Here is a 15,389-nt window from a genome sequence, read left to right on the forward strand (position 1 = left end):
AGCTTCCCTGTGGATGTTATGGCTACAGCGTTTAACCCTACCCCCTAATGCTGCTGGCTTCTTTTGAGCCACCAGAGGCTGCCCCTTCTCTGGCTCCCAGGTAAGGAACTGGACTCAGATTCAGAATCCTAGACCTTAAGGCTACACCAGAGCTGCCCACACCTTGGTCTATGTCAGGATTCTCTCCAGGTTCTTTTTGGATAGCCTGTGGACTCACTTCTCCCTATCTCCATGGCACACACCTGGAACCTGAGACAAAACCCTAGGTAGGAAAAATGACAGCACCCAAAGAGAGGCAAAGGGCCCTTTAACTGGGCACTGAGCTTGTCCAGAGTCAGCTAGCAGTGGGAAAGTCGACTAGCCATTCTTCATAGAAAGGCCACACATACACATTGCTACTGCAGCCAGGCATCTGATTTTCCTGGGGAGCCATGAACTAATGTTTATTTACCCAATAGAGCCCCAACAACAGGTCAGAAACATGACCCAACCAAGTCCAACTTGATGAACCAGTGAGTTTAACTGGGCTTACTTCGAGAAGCATGGGTTAGGGGTTAAATACAAGAACATGAGCAACTTAGGGGCAGTTACACCATTGAAGAACAGTCTCTGCTCCCCTTCAATAGTTAGCCACTTATATATCCTTAGTGAGGGGTTGTAGAAAGAAGCGGCGGGCTGTGTCCCGCCACCCGGCTAGCTTTACCCAAAATAATTACACGGAAGCTGTATTCTTTTAAACACTGCCTGGCCCATTATCTGTAGCCTCTTATTGGCTAATTCTCACATCTTCCTTTAACCCATATTTAGTAATCTGGGTAGCACCACGAGGTGTGGCTTACCAGGAGAGATCTTAACCTGCGTCCATCTCGGAGAGGAGAAGCATGGAGACTCACTATCACAAATGCCTAAAGCGTCTCCCCAACTCTACTCCTTGTTCCCACAATTCTGTTCTGTCTACTCCACCTACCTAATTTTCTATCCTATTAAAGGGCCAAGGCAGTTTTCTTTATTAATAATGAAAGTAACACATAGACACTCCTCCATCATTTCTCCTTTTTCTGTTTAAACAAAAAAGAAAGGCTTTAACATAGTAAAATTACATGTAACAAAACAGTTATCAAGCAAGAATTACAGTTACAATATTTAAATCTATTTTATCTCTTATCATAACTAAGGAAATCTATAACTATCTATTTGTTTTTTAACTCCATCAAAGACTCCAGAAGGATATAATATTACCTAAGTAAACAAGTCATTTGTAACTTTTAAACTCTAGAAATGACAGAGACAACTCGCTGCCTAGACAGTCACCCAAAGTTCCTCTGTACCATTGGGGCATCCATCTTCAGCCTTTAGGCCCATAGTGTCCAGCAGACTTTTTTATGAAGCAGGAAATTTTAAAGACAGTTCAGTCATTTTCTGCTGTGTCCTGTAGAACGTCTCGCAGACTCTTTTATGAATCAGGAACCCCGAAAGACCATCTCACCTTTAGGCAAGTTTAGCAGTCCTCTCTCTGTAGGTTCTTTGTGTCCAGTTTATGGAACAGTCCAGCCAAGAGCAGTTTTTTGCCCAAATGGCTAACAAACTCCATAAGTAGCCTCTTTGATGTCCATCTTTCTCTCGAAGTAGATTGGTGCTGCCAGGAGCAGACGTGTCTCATTGTCATGAAAAACCCTAAGTTATTAAAACATTAAATGCCATATTTTGCAGTCTTTGAAAGATATGAAGAATGTCTATCTAACTGAAATATATCTCTACATATCTAGAAAATCTAATAACATGACTATAAGCTTAACTATTATCAATGATTATCCATTAACAAACTATATTTTTTAATTATATATTACAGTTTTTAAAATGAACTACAATCACAATAGCTTAATCAAGATCAGAAATACATATACATATAACAAAATTGACCTTAAAATCTATACCAATGCAAATTTATATCTATATCATCTCCCCCTTTAAATGTAAAAGAACATTTATAAACAATATTTGGGAAAATGGGCGCAGTTTTTTTTCTCCAAACTGCTTTTTGCTGAATGGGGGCGCTGTTATTTAGGTCTTTTATGGTATAACCTGTCTGCTAGGTTCCTCTCAGTTGGCAGTTGAGTGAAGTAATTTTTTGAAGATGTTTACAGCAACCTTTCAGGAGGGCGTGGTCTATCATACCATATTGGGATAGAAGCAATCCACAGAGTCTCGTCCTCTGTGAAAACAAAAGAAGAAACTCTTTTTCAAAGCATCATGTTCTTAGATCCAAATCCTGAAGTCATACCGTTAAGATGTCCATTTTGGTCTAGCCTGGCAGCCCATATAATGAAATGTCTCTCTGTATTTAGCTCCTTTACAGTCAAAAATTTTAAAGAAAACAGAATAAAATACATAATCCAGACTCTCTGTGAATTTTTTATTTTTACGTGGCTTATTTTTACTCTATCACTTTACTTTTTTTAATCTATAACTATCTGTACTCTGTCTCTTTAAAGACTTTAACTTTTTTTTTAAGGCATTAACTTTATTTTCTATATTTTCTTTTTTTCTCTTTTAAGCCTACGTGAGCCATTTAAAGGCCTTCTATGTCTGAATCTTTTTTATTGTGAATCTGTAATTTTTTATTATCCAGGAGCATTTCTTAAAAGGTTAACCACTTCTTAAAATCTTAAGTTGTGCCAGGTAGAGGTAATACGGTACCGCCTGTTTATAGCCAAGTCTAAACCTTAACTGCGCTGTTATTATGGTAATTGCGATAGACCTGTCTGAGCTCAGCACAATTCAGCATGGCGGAGCAGAGCCAGAGCTGCTACTGCCTCAGTCATTTGGTGTCCCTGAGCTGCACACAGTTACAGGTACACAGCAGTCCACATTGGAGCTGCACTCAGCAGTTTAATTTTGATACTGAGCGTGCAGCACAGAAACTCTTTTAATCCAAGTCACAGCCGAATCTGAGGCGCAGAGCACCGCGCAGTCTGAAAACACCTCTCTCTCTCTATGGCGGCAGGAATCCGCAAATGCTGTCCCGCTCGCCTAAGCCTGATTCCGCCATCTGCCCAGGTGCAGGCAGGGAGCAGTGAGCCATTGGCATGGTCTCAGAGTACTTTCTTTCCGATCCCAAGCGGGCAAGGTTTTTAAGTGGATTTAGCACCACGTTGGAGCGCCAATCTGTAGAAAGAAGCGGCGGGCTGTGTCCCGCCACCCGGCTAGCTTTACCCAAAATGATTACATGGAAACTGTATTCTTTTAAACACTGCCTGGCCCATTATCTGTAGCCTCTTATTGGCTAATTCTCACATCTTCCTTTAACCCATATTTAGTAATCTGGGTAGCACCACGAGGTGTGGCTTACCAGGAGAGATCTTAACCTGCATCCATCTCGGAGAGGAGAAGCATGGAGACTCACTATCACAAATGCCTAAAGCGTCTCCCCAACTCTACTTCCTTGTTCCCACAATTCTGTTCTGTCTACTCCACCTACCTAATTTTCTATCCTATTAAAGGGCCAAGGCAGTTTTCTTTATTAATAATAAAAGTAACACATAGACACTCCTCCATCAAGGGGTGGAATTCCATATGCCATCTTATGACCCACTCCCCAAGAGGGAGAGGACCCTCCCTTCCTCTCAGGAGGGAATGGTAGGGGGTTCCAATATGGTGAAGGTCTCTTGTGACTTATCACAGCTTCTCTGAATTCAGGATAGTTATGACCATGACATGCCCAGAACACAGCAGTCCACAATGGCATGCAGATCACACATGGACTTGTGCTAGGATTAGAGTCACGTACCATCAACACCCAGCTGCAGAAGTTTTTGTTCATTTTGATTATCTTTCTTGGTAATTGTGTGTGTGTGTAAGATGAGAGAGAGCTAGATAGCAGCTGCTATCTATAGATAGATGCATCACAGTGTTCACGTGGAGGTCAGAGCACAACTGATTTGTTTCCATTTTGTTAGAGGTAGGGTCTCTGTCATTCACTGTCTCACATTGCAGGCTAAATGACCTTTGAACTTCACCTCCCATCTCCTTGTGTGAGCACTGGGATTGCAGTCAAGCACTAAACATGTTACTCACTGGGCAATTTCCTCAGGACCCTTCTTTTTTATTGATAGGGCCTTGCTGTGTAGGCCTTGAATTTACAACAACCCTACTGCCGCCCACCTTCCTGAAAGCGGAGGTCACAGGCGTTTGCCACACTGTCGGGGGGGGGCTTGTTTATTTATGTATCATGCTTCACACAGTGCCTTCAGGCAGTCCAGAGAGAGAGAGAGAGAGAGAGAGAGAGAGTCAGGAAGGAGAAAAGAATGAAATGTGTGAGACAACAAGTCTGCGTGATCAAAGGAAAGCAATGGAGTTCTTTAGAAGAGCCCATGGGACCTGCTGCACATGGGGGATGCTCAGGAGTTGGCAGTTATGATGGGGCTGGGTGGACAAGGCTAGGCTGGGGACCACACTGGGGCGGAGGACTGTCACAGTGAGGACTCTCAGAAGCATCAAGGATTCAATCAACTAGAGACTTTGCATTTTCTATAAGTTTGGGATGCTGATTCTATTCCTAAGCTCCAGGTTCATCCTCCGTGTGGGCTTCACCAACATCAGGACCCTGATGTCTTTTCTTGCTCCTGAACATGACCTTGCTCATCTGGATGACTGCATCTCAAGAGGGCAGCTTCTCAGGATTCCTATTGCATATGTTCCAGTTCACAAGGCTGTTCCTTTCCCTTGCTAGAGAATGCAAGGCCTCTGTTCTCCTAGCTTCAAGAGAGTTCCAAAGAATTTGGGATGCACCTAAGTGCCTGTATTCCTGTGAGTCTAGACTGTCCACCCATCTTCTTCTGGAGTTTCTGAAGTATGCTGGAATGAGAGAGGTTAGGGACCAGCCAGCTTCTCTTCTGGAGTGTATTAGTTTCCTCTGGCTGCTATAACACATTCCCTGACAACTTAAAGTGTTTATTCTCTTAGGGTTCTGTTGATTTGAAGATTGGAAGCAGGATCTCTAGGGGGAGTCTGCTTCCTTGTCCCTCCTTTCCCAGCTTCTAAAGCTGCATTCCTTCACTTGGGGACCAACAGCTCTCCTTTGTCTTCAGTGTCAGCAGTGATGGGCACCTTTACCTTTACCACAACCTTGTGTTCCAGAAACTCTTTCCCCAGAGAACTAGAACAAACATCTACCCCCTTGTTTCAGGGCACCAATAACAGTCTATCTCAGAGTCTGTGGTTTCTTGTTTTGGGCCCCTGGATCTGACAAGCCCTATCTCCCCTGTCTCCTCAAAATGAATGAATCCAAAAGATAGAATAGATGATAGCATATTATTTTAATTTTGCCAAATTCAAATAGACTAAATATTATAACTGTGATACTTGCTTGATACCTGTTTAGTTATATGAAATTTTAATATGCTAAAGTTAAAACCCTCCTTTTTAAATAGACAGAAAGGGGAGATGATGTGGGATCTCCCTTCGTATGCTGTGAATATATTTTATTACCATTGGTTAATGAAGAAGCTGATTTGGCCAATAGCCAGGCAGAATTTAGCCAGTCAGGAAATCCAAACAGAGATACAGGGAAAAAGAAAGCAGAATTGGGAGATACCAGCATCCACTGGGGAAGCAAGGTGTGAGATAACAAGCTACAAGTCTCATGGTATAATATAGAATAGAAATGGGTTAATTTAAGTTGTAAGAGCTAGTTAATAATAAGCATGAGCTAATAGCCCAAATAGTTTGTAATTAATATTAAGCCTCAGAGTGGTTATTTGGGAGCTGGTGGATAGGAGAGAAACCCCCAGTTAAAAGTCTACCAACTTAAGAAGCCAATGATCTTACTGGGCTTTCTTTCAGTGCATGGATGAGGAGTTGCTTACAGGAGCATGGGGGACCCCAAAGCAACTACATCACTGCGAAGTCTCATTCCAGATTGATGGAATCACCCCTTCAGTTAACCTTTCATGGCCTATAGACTGTAGCACTTCCCAGGGCCATGAAGTCACATGCAATCAGGGCAGAATAATATATAGCAGGCCAGAAGATCTAGGAGGGAGTGTGGTCAGAATCTCAGATGAAGGTCCAGTGATCCTCTTTATCCCCTCTTTTTTGAGGGAGCATCAACATTCAACAGGCCCAGTTCTGAAGGTATCTTAAAAGTGGTCTCAGCTCTCTTTGAAGTCAGACGGTTATACTTGGATGGCAGCAATCCACAACACCTCTCCTCAGCCTTCTTCTGCCTCTTTCTGATCCTTGTGGATATTTCTAGGCCTATCCAGACAACCTAAGATCATCTCCCCATCGCAGGATCCTTCACCGGAGCACATGTGCAAATCCTTTTTTCACTTGTAAGCTAACACTCACTGGTTCCTAAACTAGGATGTGGGTGTTTTGGTAGGGCTGTTGTTTAGCCTGCCGTAGAGGACATCAGAGCCTATACCTTATTTCCTACCTGGACAATCCTGCAACTCAGCCAGCGCAAACATCAGGCCTACAGACAGCTGCGAGAGAATGTTTTGCTTTTGTGTGGGCAGGAACAGTAAGTTCTCTGTGGATCCATTCATTGCTGAGTCCAGGGTTAAGAAGAGCAACACTCATCCATTCACACCCACCCTGAGGCTGTCCACTGCCGCTACCAAGGACTCACACGTCTGCATCCTGTAGGAGGAGGCTCTATGTGTTCCTATCAAAACTGCACCGAGCTCTGAGATGTTCAAACTGACCCATAGGACGGACTGGCCTGAAGAACAGGGTTTTCCACGTCCCAGTCAGCAAATGGCAACAGATCACAATTAAAGTCATGGAAAGGAGGAGATATAAGTTTGAGTGCTTGCTTAGCAAGCATGAGGCCCTAGGTATCAATCCCCAGTAACACATAAACAGTGTATGATGAAATGCCTCTAATCCCAGCTCATGGGGGGTGGGTAGAGGCAGGACATTCAAGGTCATTCTTGGCTACATAAGACCCAGTCTCAAAGAAAACATTAAGAAAAACATAAACTTGTGTGGGGCTGGAGAGATGACTTGGTGGTTACAAGTGCCTGCTGGCCTTTCAGAGGACCCAGGGTTGGTTCCCAAAACCTATGTCAGGCATCTTGTAACCCTCTCGTAGTTTCCAGACACCCACACACACCACCACATACCACCACATACATTCTCGCATAATTTAAAATAAAATAAGGTAACTATTAAATTATAGCGAAATACACGTAGTTGGGGCTGGAGGAGATAACTTAGTGGTAAAGAGTGCTTGTTATGCCAGCCTGAGGATGCGAGTTCAAACTGCTGGAACCCTGGAAACCATGTAAAACACTGGGCATAGTCATCCATGCCTGTAACCAAGCGCTGGGTGATGAGTAGCAGAAACAGGAGGATCACTGGGACTCCCTGGCTATCAGGCTGAAGATTCAGTGAGAGACCCTGTCTCAAGGGAATAAGGTGGTGAACCATAGAGCAGGACATTCGATGTCTTCCTGTGGTCTCCAAATGTATGCACAGATATGCATTCATGACACACGTATACCACATATCATAAAGTTGATCATGTTAACCATTTCAGAGTATGGAATTCAGAAGTGTTAAATACAATTATAGGGGCTGTGCAGCTAATGTCCAGAACTCATCTTGTGAAAGTAAAATTCTATACTCATAATTCCTTCCTTTTCGCAGACCCTGGCAACTACCTTTTATAACTCACATAAAGGGAACCACACAGCCTTTGCCCTTTTGTGACTGGCCTCTTCACTTAGTGTAACGTCTTCAGGCTTCTTCTATGTGGGTTTCCTTACCCTTTAAGGCTGAATAATACTCCACTGTATGTACAGACCATTGCTGTGTTCATTCACCACGGTCGGGTCGTCCCCACCTCTGGCTAATGTGTGTAAGTGGAAAAAACTAGTTTCTCAAAGGCAGGTCTTTCTCAAGCGTATACTCTTCACTGCCACTTCATATGGAAAGATACTCTGATTTTTTTCTGCAAATGCCAGCTGCTACTCTGTCCTGAGACATACATCCTTCAGAATATGTCCCTGAACATCACCACCCGAGTCCCACTGAGCTTCCTTCTCAATCCCAGGGAAAGGTGGGTCAATGCAGGTTTCACATGGAGGGTGGAAATTGTGCTCCATGGCAGTTTTCTCTGCTTGGTTCCTAGAAACCCTGAAAAGATCCAAATAGGAAGGTTTTGTTAGCACCCTTTGGTTGATCTGCTGGTCTGTTGGGCTCCTATTGTATCATGGACCCGGTGATTGCTTGATGCTGGAGGACAAAGGCAACGGGGGGTGGGGGGACCTGTTCTCTGGTGGTGTGGGGAGTATCTGTCTGAACCAGATAAAATGGTCGTTCTTTAACCTTTAGAGATGGCAGTTTCATTTAGTTCAAGCACTAGTTGAGGTACCTGTAGGGAGACCATCCCTCTCCTGTAGTTGGAAACAGACCACCTTTCTGCTGTCTGAGAAGAAGGAAGACTTGAGAAACGAGACGGGTGGGGGCAGGGTGGGATACTGCCCCAATTCTGACTGCAAGAGCTGTTCTCCTGAGGGTCACCAGGTGAGCCCTTGAATGAGCCTCAACCCTGAGATGTCAGGAGGGTGCTTGAGCGAGCCTCAGTCCAAGGCTGCCGTGGTTAACATTATCCCAGTCCCAGTTCTCTTGCTGGCTATGGAAGATGGACTGCCGTTGCTAAGTACTGGCCCACATAATTACTATTTTAAGCAGCCTCTATCCCAAATGGCAGTTACTCACTGGCTGCAGAAACTGCCCAGACCTGGGGCAAAGGGTAGGCAAGTGCCATGTGTGCCTTTTCTCTTCCCCTCCATCCCTCCATCCCTCCGTCCCTCCGTCCCTCCATCCTCCAGTCCCTCCCTCCCTCCATCCTTCTGTCCCTCCATCCCTCCCTCCCTCCCTTCCTCCCTCCCTTCCTTCCTCCCTCCCCCCTCCTTTTCTTCCTATGTGGCACAGGGGGTTCAACTCTAGGCCCTGCACATGAGAGGTAAGCATACTATCATTGAGTTACATTGTAAACCTGTGCCTTTTGTTCTTGTGAATCCCCACAGTTCTTTTTTTTCTCCTTCAGTTCTAGAAGACAAACCTAGGCCCTCTTACAAGCTAGATAAACACTCAACCACCAAGCTACATCCCTATGCACTGTTACAGTTTTTATTTGAGACAAGGTCTCATTAGGTTATACAGGCTGACACTGAATTCACTCTGTAGCTCAGACTGGGCTGTGCTTGCTGGTTTTCTGCCTTAGGCCCCAGCACAGCTGAAACTGCAGGCCTATCCCACCAGGCCTGGATAGACACACCTCTTTTTTTATCCTCCTCCCTCTTCTCATTTTAAAAGTTAAAATTTTAATTTATTGCGTGTATATGGGTGTTTTACCTTCATCTATGTCTGTGAACCACTTGTGTGCCTTCTGCCCACAGAAGCCAGAAGAGGATATTGAATCCCCTGGAACTGGGGTTACAGACAGTTCTGAGCCATCATGTGGGTGCTGGAAATCAAACTTGGGTCCTCTGGAAAAGCAAGCCAGTGCTCTTAACCACTGAGCCATCCCTCCAGTCCCTATATAAGCATTTTTAAAAGGAATTCATACTAAGGAATACTGTATTCAACTTGATAAAGGAGGTGTGCAAACTGGAATTGACACACAGTGGCATTTCAGAGGGAGATATGAGAAAACCCATTGATAAACAGTTGAAACTTTATTCACCCAGCAGACACCTTCCTGTCATTGGGTCCCAGGGATTACAAAACTCCTGGAAGTTGGTAATTGAGTAGAACAAACTTTTTTAGACCAGGCTGGCCTAGAACTCCCAGACATCCACTTACCTCTGCCTCCTGAGTGCTGGGGTTAAAGGCGTGCGCCACCACCGCCAGGATAGAGTGGAACAAACTTTTAACCAGATATCCAATTTTAAGACATTCTTTCTAATCATGCCCAAATATTCCTTTTGGAGATTGGCAGAGAGAGGTCAGCAAGGTGCTGTGGGTAAGATGTCATCCGGTGTATGAGGAAGTGAGTGAGTGTGCAAATGTGAGAGCAGGCGTGAACAAGTGTGAGTGCACGTGCATGTGCATGCTTGTTTGGTGGATTCACGATTCAGTACTTGTGAATCAAAGTAGGTGGAACATTTACGTTTGTGTGCACTGATGTGAGCACAGAATGTAGGTGTGGGTATCGCTAAACACTTGGGTCAGGAAGGGCAGCAGATCTAGGGCATGACTGCTTCAGGGTTAATGGGGAGCCCATACCCATAGTCCCGACTTGGCAGAGCTCAGGGCTGGTACTGATTCCTGTCAGAGGTAGTATTGATAACACGGAATCTCTCTAGCCTGTTCTATCAGGGTTTCTACTCTCAGGTCACCTCTCGAAGAGTCTCTTCCCATTTCTGGATGCTGTGAGACACCCTCCTCTACAGCCATCTCCATCCGCAGACCCTGCTGCTCTCCAGAGAGGACGGTAGGCTTCACAGCTTCCAGGACATCCTGGAGTTGCTTCCATAGAAATAAGTTGAGCCCATGAACCAGACAAGGAGGTCAGTTACACAGTCTCTGCTCACTGACATAGAGAACAGCTTCTAGAAAGCGAGAACCAGAGACAAAGAGCCCGAAGGAGCAAGAAGACAGGACCATTTCCTTCAGAGAGGTAAATATCGGGAACATCTTACCTGAATGGGACTCAGGAAGCCTTACTTCAGACTGGGCTGTTTATTGTCCTGAGGCTGCAGGAAGGCACTTTTCCAACTCTGGCTTCTGTAGGAACAAGTGACTGAAATGAAGAATAAAGATACAGAATCTCTAAATGTATTTCTACGTTCATATTCTCAGCCTACGACAATGCCCTGTCAGCTTGTCTGTCTCTGCTACCCAGAACACGGAGTTTATTTCTGAATGACCAGGGCCTGCCATAGTCTTTGGCATGTATAGGATCACACTGATGGTGTCTAACAGTATTGAGCCTTTACTAAAACCTAGTTCTGTGTTAGCCACTTCATGTGAATTATTTTTTCCTGTTGGTGCAATGATGTAGACCATGATGCCTTTCATCTTCCTTTTATGTTTTATTTTTAATTGCTTGTATGTGTGTATGTGGTGGTTTTGATCACAGTGCCGCTGCCAGACCCACTGCTGCAGAAGAGGGTTATAAGCCACCTGGTATGGGTGCTGGGAAGTAGATTCCAGTCCTCTGGAAGAGCAGTCCATCTCTCCAGGCCCCGCCCCCTTTAAGAGAAAGATTGTGTGTGTGTGTGTGTGTGTGTGTGTGTGAGCGTGTGTGCGTGTGCATGTGTGTGTGCGCATGTGCGTGTGCATGCCTGTAAACATGTTCAGAGGCCAGGTGTCTTCACCTCTCAGTGCCCACCTATTCCTTTGAGGCAGGGATCCTCCCTGAACATAGGGCTCATGATATCTGAGTCAAGCTGGAAGCTGGCACGTTCCAGAGACCTCTTGTCTCCACTTGCCCCTGAACTTGGGTTACAGGGGTTACAGGTGTGTGGGAAGCCTAGCTTCTTGTATGCCTCTTGGGGTCTCAATTCCAGTTCTCATAATTGCTAAATAAGTTTTCTTGTTGGATCTCTCTAGACCCGACTTCCATCTTTTATTTGTTTATTTATTTATCTGGACAAGAAGCTTACTGTGGGGTGCATACACTGATAGGGAGTAGACCCCCAAGTGCTCTGGTTGTGAAGACTAAGGAACTAAGGACTGGCCCACTCTTCCTTTGGAGGCATGCTCAGGTGCTTAAGAAGCAAGGGCTACACCTCAGTTCAGTGAAAGGTGCCATTCCCTGCATTCAGATGCTGCCCGCATCTGTGTCTGTGAACCCCATCTCAGTGTTTGCTTTTCCTCACTCTCCAGGAGGACAACTGCAGTGCCCCACAACACTCTCCAGGAAGGCATTGCAGTGCCCAACAACACTCTCCAGGAGGGCATTGCAGTGCCCAACAACATTCTGTTTTGAATGATGCTTCTTTGTCTTTCTTATCTTAGTGATTCTGGACTCATGGGTCCCTTTGTTGTTGTTGTTTTGAGACAAGACTTCTCTGTCTAACTCTGACTGTCTTGGAACTCACTCTGTAGACCAGGCCTTGAACTCTGCCTCCTGAGTGCTGGGATGAAAGGCGTGTGCCACCACTGCCCACCAATTCCTGAGTTATTTGTGGTATTTATTTATGTATCCTAGATGTACTGTCTCCTGCCATTACCAGGTGGTCAGTCAGCACCAGGTTACTGAACAGAAACAAAAAACCTTTTTTTTTTCTATTTCAGAAATCTTTTAACATCTTTCTCAGAAAGACAAGTCCCCATGTCAGTGGCAGCGGCAGAGGGTTCTTTGCCAAGACCTCTGCTCAGATAAAGTCAGGATTCTTGACCTTGGTAAAGAAAAACATTTTAGGATGAGCCTTTGCGATGCAGAGTTGAAGTTTATTAAGAAGATTTTAAAATAAAAGATTTATTTCAATTTTGTGTGTATGGGTGTTTTGCTTGCATGCATGTCTTTCACCGCTTTCATACAAATGCCTGTGGGACCAGAAAAAAGCATTGGATGCTTTGGAATAGGAGTTACAGACAGTTCTTTGTGTCTGAATGTCCTTTTCCACCGCACCGGTTCAGCATCTAAAAGAATTATTCTCTGGGCAACAATGACCTTCAACCTTCCAAAGGCTTTCAGCTTTCACTAGTCATCATTTTTATTATTATTTTGTTGTTCTTGTCCTTGTTTTGAGAGCAAGTTTCAAGTAGCCAAGGCTGGCCTCAGACTTACTTTGTAGTTGCTAGCCTTCAATCCTGATCCTTTTACCTCTATCTGCCAAGTGCTAGGTTTGCACCGCACCATCAGCCGACCCATTCTGCTCTCTTTTTGTTATTGTTGTTTTGTTTCCAAGACAGGGTGTGGTGTGTGTGTGTGTGTGTGTGTGTGTGTGTGTGTGTGTGTAGCCCTGGCTGTCCTGGAACTAGCTTTGCAATGTGGCCTTGAACTCAGAAAGCCACCTGCCTCTGCCTCTCAAGTTCTGGGATTAAAGATATATATCACCATGCTCTGCAAACAACTCATTCTTGACCAATAACTGCAGTTCAATATTTTGTGAAGAAGTGATGGAGGTGGGTCTTCTATCTATGTGTTAATTTCATTGGTTAATAAAGAAACTGCCTTGGCCTTTGATAGGACAGCAGCTTAGATAGGCAGAGTAGACAAAACAGAATGCTGGGAGGAAGAAGGCAGTGAGGCAGACAATATAGCTCTCCTCTCCAAGATGGATGCAGGTTAAGATCCTTCCTGGTAAGACACCACTTCATGGTGCTACACAGATTATTAGAAATGGGTTAATCAAGATGTGAGAATTAGCCAATAAGAGGCTAGAACTAATGGGCCAGGCAGTGTTTAAAAGAATACAGTTTCCGTGTAATTATTTCGGGTGTAAAGCTAGCCTGGTGGCGGGACACAGCCCGCCGCTCCTTCTACAAAGAAGCTATCTGGATCATGGCAGTTCTCTCAAACACTGTTGGGACCACACCTGAAGCAGGCAGGAAAGGAGGGCACAGATAGCACCCAGTGACAGCTGATCTTTACTGAGAGCTTTGCTTTATTTTTTAATTTATCCTTACTATTTTTAATTGTGTGTTTGTGTGCGTATGAACACAAGTACTCAGAAGACCGGAGCAGCATTGGATTCCCCTGAGCTGGAATCATGGGCAGATGTGAGCAGTCCAATGTTGGTGTTGGCAACCAAACTTGGTTCCTCTGGAAGAACAGTACATGCTCTACATGGAGCCGTCTCTCCAGACCAACCAAGAGCTTATCTTTAAATGCTAGGTGCACAAAACTATGAGTTGAACATTATTGTTTTTTAAGCTGATTTAATTTATGGTTATTTTTCATACATGTTCTTAGTATATGAAAAGGGGTGTGTAGAAACAGGGAGTAGCTTGTGTAACCCATGCTAGCCTTGAAATTGCCAAGTAGCCAAGAATATCCTTGAACTTTTGATTTTCCTGCCTTCATTTCCTGAGTGTTGGAATGATAGGCACATGCTACACATATGAGTATACTGTTTCAAGCAGTTAGTAACTATAAAATTATTTACAAAAGTGTTATTTAGAGAATATTTATATTTCAAAAATCAAAAAAGTGAGTTCACCTAAAGTCATTTGTTCTAAACAGAGTGCACGCACTGAGCAGAGGGCAAAGAGAGCCATATGCAGGACCACACCAGGCTTCGAGGAGAAAACATGGGCCCACCTGGAAGACACAGAACAGATGGGGCACTGTATGGTGAACCAATGCATGTGTTCTAGGAGAGGAAGAGACAGGATGGTCCATGTCCTGTGCATGGGCCACGGCTGAAGAAATGAAAGCAGTGAGCAGAGTGAAGTGGGGGCTTCAGTCGCTCAGCAGCACTGTGATGTCTGGGCCTGGCTGCTCATGGCCCTGACGCAGTCAAGGCCTGTGGGGATGTGAGCTTTTGATCACAAAACCATATTCTGGGTTGTCAGCCAGAAGGGGAACCTCAGAAGTCAGAAAGCAAGGTTAGTACATTTAGGGACCTCCCCATAACTATGGACTTTGATGGATTAGGTCTTTGTTCTCATCTTGGCTGGTGCTGCTGTCTGTGTGTTGAGTGTTACAGCCGGAATGGCACTTCCATCATGGAGTCATTTGTGCTCAGGTCTGGGGTCCTGTTACACTGCCGGCTGGCTCACTTCTGCCAGGTTAGCTCTTCCTTAGACAGAAAGGGGTTCCATGTATCGAGGAGAATACCATATCATTGCCAGGGTGTGAACCCTGACTCTGCCCATTAGGTGAATTATGGTGAGCCACTGATACTCTTTTCTTGTTTATCAAATGGGTTTGATGACAGAACACACATTCTCAGGGACTTTTGGGTTTTGATATAAAGAAGCACATAGAACAGTAGTAGACATAAAAACAAACCCTCTGAACCTTTGTGTTTAGTGTTAGTTGTAAATGATTAAGAGGAAGTCTCCATTGCTTTCTAAAAGTCCTAGACTCATAGGCTGTTTTGGTGCAAGTGTCTTGGTTATAGCAATTATAATCACAGAAATGTATGTGTGTCAAATGCAGAAAGATAGAGGTTTTAAATGCTGACATTACATTTCTGTTATATCTCACTCTGTTTAAAAATATATAGTGATGCCTAGGAATTTAAGGTGTGCGGCAGGGGTGGGACTTTGAGGAACTACGTGTAGGGAGGGGGTAAAGCTGTGGGGTTTAAGACTGTAGTGGGGCTTGCTGGGAATTCCTCAGGCCCTGAGGAACTGACATAAACAAAATCTGGATCTCTTCACATTAATCCTGATGTGGGGAGGATTCCAAATATGTATATTCAGAAATACGTGAAATCACATTTATTCTATTTATTCTATGTGCTGTCCAATAGAAA

Source organism: Arvicola amphibius, chromosome 6 (assembly GCF_903992535.2).
Source record: "Arvicola amphibius chromosome 6, mArvAmp1.2, whole genome shotgun sequence".
Taxonomy (NCBI): Eukaryota; Metazoa; Chordata; class Mammalia; order Rodentia; family Cricetidae; genus Arvicola; species Arvicola amphibius.